The sequence below is a fragment of the Mixophyes fleayi genome, chromosome 6 (assembly GCF_038048845.1).
Source record: "Mixophyes fleayi isolate aMixFle1 chromosome 6, aMixFle1.hap1, whole genome shotgun sequence".
NCBI lineage: Eukaryota > Metazoa > Chordata > Amphibia > Anura > Limnodynastidae > Mixophyes > Mixophyes fleayi.
In genome coordinates, this window is record NC_134407.1 from 70109962 (window position 1) to 70115961 (window position 6000).

The window sequence follows — 6000 nt, forward strand, 5'->3', positions numbered from 1 at the left end:
TAAGGGAAACAGAGTGCAGAGAGCAATGATGTGCTGTAACCAATAACATAACAGCTTTTAGCAGTCTAGCGAAACTCCCGCTGGCGGTAGACTAATGAAAGCTCTATCTTAATATGTATAGTTTGGACAAACGAAGGAGTGATTATCGCACAAGGAATGGGACTGACCTCATTAGACTGTATGTTCCAATATTATACTGGTTATATCATTGAGGGGGCTCTTCCAATATAGATTTAACCGTATGGACAAAAAGACCGAAGTCCGGTCTAAGTATATAGACTGAAGGCCCTCCAGTCCACTAATTAACAATTTATAAATACAGTTTTTTATGCATAATCAACATTGAAATTCTCATTATTTGGCAAAATATGTCTTTATTCCAGAGATCACATGTTGGCGAAATATTGAAAACAATAGAAGTTAAGTGTAGATGAAAAGAGAAGTGAATTAAAAACCAAATCAGACTTTTTAGTGTATAGACCGACAGGGATACATTGTATGGAGATGTGAGATGTCAGATGGCTAAGTATTAGATCTTATTTAGACTTAATTGAACTAAATGGTGCCCACTTAAATATAGATATATCATCAAAATTCCATAGTCCCAGGCACTAATTACACATATATGAAAGGAGCCAATACAATGTATCCCTATCGGTCTATACACTGAAAGGTCTGATTTGGTTTTTAATTCACTTTTCTTTTCATCTACACTTACCTTCTATTGTTTTTAATATTTCGCCAACATGTGATCTCTGGAATAAAGGCATATTTTGACAAATAATGAGAATTTCAATGTTGATTATGTATACGAAAATGTATTTGTTAATTGTTAATTAGTGGACTGGAGGGCCTTCTGTCCATATACTTAAACTGTACTTCGGTCTTTTTGTCCATTTGTATAGTTTGGACCAGAGAAGGGAAAGGGGATAGGATATGATAGAAACTTTAACAAGGTACAGGAGGGAAACATTCTTCAAAGGAAGAAAAATATTAGAACACGAAGACATGCACTGATACTGGAGGGAAGAAGGTTCAGAGGAAATTTGAGAAACAATTACTTCACAGAAAGGGTAGTGGATAAGTAGAATAGCCTCCCATCAGAGGTGGTAGAGGCTAATACAGTAGAGCAATTTAAACATGTTAGGGATAGACATAAGGATATCCTTAATTAGAAATAAGGATTACTTAGGGTTGAAGGTTACCATAGCTTAAAAAAATGGACAGAATAGATTCTGTGTAAAGCTGATATCTCATTGGTTGCTGTGGGTCACAACATATAATTGCTATTTGCATCACTCTATTAGATAAGCTGCAAAATCTCAAGTCTAAGTAGACTCTTTCCAATTTAGACTTCAGTTTACTGAGAAACAGACATTTTATAGGTCAACAAATGCAGGAAAACCACATAAACACAGAATATATGCACTACCATAAAAACTGCAACATATCTAAAGAATCAGTCATGTTTGTTCTAACTATAAGGTTATCAAACCACATTCATCTACAGAGTTACACCTCGCACATAGCACACGTAGATTGTTATTAATGCACACAGTTGTAGCAATGTTCCACAATAGGATTTAAGGTGTATATAAAAACCTGCAAAAGTAGGTGCAGATTTACTATTTGTTGTCAGTTCCAAGGACACCTCAATGTGCACTAGTTAGACAAATGGTTACAATTGCAAACATAAATAAGCTCTTTTTGTGGTTCGGAAATGACCCTTAATAAGATTTTTTTCTGCAAGTCATATTTTATTCTGTGATTAACATGTACCATACATTACACAATCTCATTTTGAATAAGTAAATATTAGCTTTAATTGAATTTCTTATATGCCCCCTATTTAATTTTGAGAACTTTTTATGCATTACACACGTCAGATCCCAGAGATACCCACATTAGATTCCAATGTACTGATGATTGCACACCTCCACCTCCCACACTGAGTATGGGTCCACTACCCATGGGCTCATACTCTGTAATGTGGAAAAACCACCAGGTAACTGGGCATCAATGATACCGCATTCAGGATACATACAAGAAAATGATGTACTTATGTGCCCATCTACACAATATATAGTTTTGCCCTTTTTGCCATCTGTCTGAGATGAGATTGTGAAAAATAAGGGGCTGATTTATCAAAGGGCAAAAAGGTGGGAGTTGCCACAGGAGTTTTCATTTGACTCAACACAGCCAGCGAGGGCTCCCCATGCCTTTCCATGGGGAAGCTTATTTAACAAGTATCGCTGTGTATTACATTACAACTAAGGGGTCCATTTATTAATATATGGTGATAGGGCTGCTTCTCTATCCACACTCATAGATAGGAAATTAGCCATAGCCATAATTAATTTTAAATGCCTCTGTGGCACCTCAGTGATACTAGAGTTAAGCCACCACCTAGAAAGTCCAGTCTGAGGGTATATGTGCATGTGTGACCCGGATAGCTGGATCACTGGAACTGGAAGCCCAGACTTTCACTTCCACTAATTAAAAAAATCATAATAATAAAAACTCAATTGTAAACAGACAAAAATATAAAACAAAATGACAAAGTATTTTTTAAAATATTGGCTGTTGAAAAAAATGTTTTATTCTAAGACTTCAAATGATTTTGCCATTAATTTTCTTCTGTTATTGCCATCCTGAGATAGAAATAACAGAAGCAGGATTGCAGCACAACTTATATATGTTAAATAGGCTTCATCATGATTCAATTGGGAAAATTATCGCCTGCGGAACCTGGTGAATTTGCTGCTATTGCCGGCAGTGACCCCTTTATTTATAGGGTGAAAACATGGAGATAGGGCTTTTATCCTTTAATAAATAGACCCATAAGTTCAATAAACATAATGTTAGGGATTGTTATATACATAAGTCCATTTAGACAGTACCACAAGTAACATGCTAAGATACACCTACATGGCAGCAAGGTCCATTTATATCAATTGTGCAAGTAATTATAAATATCCTTGATCCATGACTATTTATTTTTCGCTGACATTTTAATCAAGCTAAATTTCAGGTCTTGTCTGCCACTGGGTCCTTTGTTCCTAACACCACCTTGCACGTTATAAATGCCTAGTGCTTCTAGGCTCTTAGAAACGCAAGCGTCAGGAGAGAGTCCTCTCTTCTCCCCAGTATCAAAAAGTTCTTCAGCAACTGTGTTATACAGAGGAAGATGGATTTCACACTGAGAGAACATCGCACATAAGATTTCAGAGACTTGTATCAAGGGAAGAGTTATATTACTGTTTAACACACTCCACATGCTTACAGTAATTCATACATCCACCCAAAGTTGTAAACCTCTTCACCTTTTTTTTTCTACAAAAAATGTTAAAGTGTGCAGGCATAAGGTGTTCACTGAGGGATATATATATTCTGCATAATTACATTTTTTGCCAGATGGCACCTACTTTTTTCACTATAGGAGCATATTTTTCAAACTTTGAACTGTCTATTCCCCTATTTTGGTCATCAAATATTTGTGCCCATCTATTTTGCCCATATATATCATTATTTAGTTGCACATCCATCTTAATTTTCCCCAAGGAAAACATGGCCTCAACATATTTATGTATATATACATTTATATATATATATATATATATATATATATATATATATATGCATATATATTTATATATATATATATAGATATATATATATAGATATATATAGATATATATAATATATAGATAGATAGATAGATAGATAGATAGATATATAGATATAGATATAGATATAGATATAGATAGATAGATAGATAGATAGATATGCACATATTTTGTAAATGAGACCAGCCACATACATTATTTCAACTGAACAGTTTATTTTCTGTGAAACTTTGCTTCAGCTATTTTGATTCTTTTACATTTTGTACTGAATATTTCCATTACACTATTGTTTTCCCCTCTATTTCTTTTAACACTTTTTTCACACTTTGTTTTCACAAATACCTTTCCGCTACTTTATAAAATAGCCGGTGCCAGATTGTTTGATAAATATGCCTCTTAAACGTGAACTGTCATCTTTAAACAGCAACAGAAGAGCGCCTCCTAGTGGCTGAATAATTCCGATGCACAGAGTACAGACACAGGCGTCCCACTTGCTTTTTCTAGCAAGGAGAGCAGTGCCTTATGAAACAGCATTTATATATATTGTCCTTTTACATACATAAATACGCAAGGTATTACAGCATATATACAGCCTAGAAATCAATATGGACATAGCTTTGTACACCTACATGTATTGTACAAACACTGATCTGGTGGTGGATATCAGTTTATACCCGCACTATATTAACAGCCATTAGATGATTAGTAACCAGCCACTCATTACACAACTCAGGAAGTGTACTACTAACAAGATACATTATAAATTACCAAAGTCCAAACAAATGCTTGAACACAAACACAGTTGCTCCAAAGCAGCAGACTTGTTGGACTTGTGACAATGTTTCGAAGTTGACTTGACCAAAAGTCAGTTCTTATGGCTCATGCCAGTCACAGCCCCTGGTAACTAAACTGTGTTATGTACAAGTACGTCTATAAATTGTGCACACAAGCGGCCAGTTACACAGAGAATGTCCAGGCAGCAGCCTGAGATAGACATCACAGCTCCACACATCATCAGTGATTGCTGGACCTGACAGTGATATAAACCATGTCTGTAGCCTTGGGGGCCACCATGACAAAAGGACCCAAGACTCTGACCCCTAAAGTTTGTATAAATCCTGTGAAACTCGGGTCCATCACTCATTGATCAGAGATCTGCACAGTAGCTGCTCCCACACAGGGGTATATGAACTATAACCCAAACTGCTATGGGGACAAGTAAATAATACACAAATCTGCAAGAAGAATGGAAGCTGAGCATACATATTTCCAAAGTGTAATTGGTATAAAATGTTACAGGGCACTGCCCCAAGACTAAACGACGTTAAAACAAATAATTTATTACATACTTATAAATACCAGAGTTTGGACAGATTTATATTTAACTTGAGGACAACCTACTCTGTTAAATTTGGCACAGTATAATGCACGGATAGGACACCTGCAGCTCTCCAGCCATTGTAGAATTACAAGTCCCAAACGAAGCAGACAGGGCAACCTGGGATTTGTAGTTCAACAAAGCCACGGGGTGACCAAGATTGTGCTAAAGTATAGAGATCATTGGTTACTACTGTAAGTGTGTGAGTGATGATATACAATAATCCACAGAACAGAATCAGAATGTACTCAGGGGATTTAAATACACAGAAAATACTTATTAGAAAACCAAATAAAATTTCAAATAAAACACCATTATGTCAAGCACACACAATATTCCTAATGCTAATCACATATATAGACACTTCACAGTGTCGCTAATACAAGACAAAGCCAAAGAAAACATTGATACATTTTGTTATAGCACTAGATATAGGAGACATACACACATACAGTTGCTGGCACTCACAAAGTTGTTGGCAAACTAGGAATAGTTTGCAAGATTCACTTTTGGAGTTATATACCAAGTCTTTAGTTTTTCTTTTGTTGTAAGGAACTCAGCCTTCAGCATCCTGGCTGGACCCAGCACTAATCATGTCACATTCTGCATATAGAGCAGTGGGGTGAGGAACACTTTATACTATCCTTTTACAGCCAGACCAGGGTAGATGTCTCACCAGGAGCCGGTGCTTTACCAAAGTCTGTAACTTGACAGGTTCTGTAAGCAGCCTCCCCGGTGGGCGGGGTTACCAGCTGTCATTCACCCAGACTGATGAACAAACTCTGCTACTGGGTCCTAGAAGCACTAATCCAGCATTAATGCACTGATGAATACTCTGAGACAGACAGAAGGTGTTTTTAATCTTTACCATATACAAATACTTCCTCTACTTTATATTTGTGTTCTTATCCGTTCTGAAACTGGCTCAAGTCGATGTTCCGCATAAAACCCTACACGTGTCTGGCTAATTATTATTTAAGCCTTCTTTTATCTTTT

General features: G+C 36.3%; 1 protein-coding gene across 1 annotated transcript in view; it reads right to left on the reverse strand.

The window, feature by feature from the left end:
- GCGR (glucagon receptor) overlaps positions 1-5717 on the reverse strand; it is a 50181-nt gene extending 44464 nt beyond the window's left edge. The window contains exon 1 of the mRNA XM_075216814.1: positions 5473-5717. The gene's annotated coding sequence lies outside the window, so the exon portion shown is untranslated. The remainder of the gene's footprint in view (positions 1-5472) is intronic.
- Between the last annotated feature and the right edge of the window lie 283 nt (positions 5718-6000).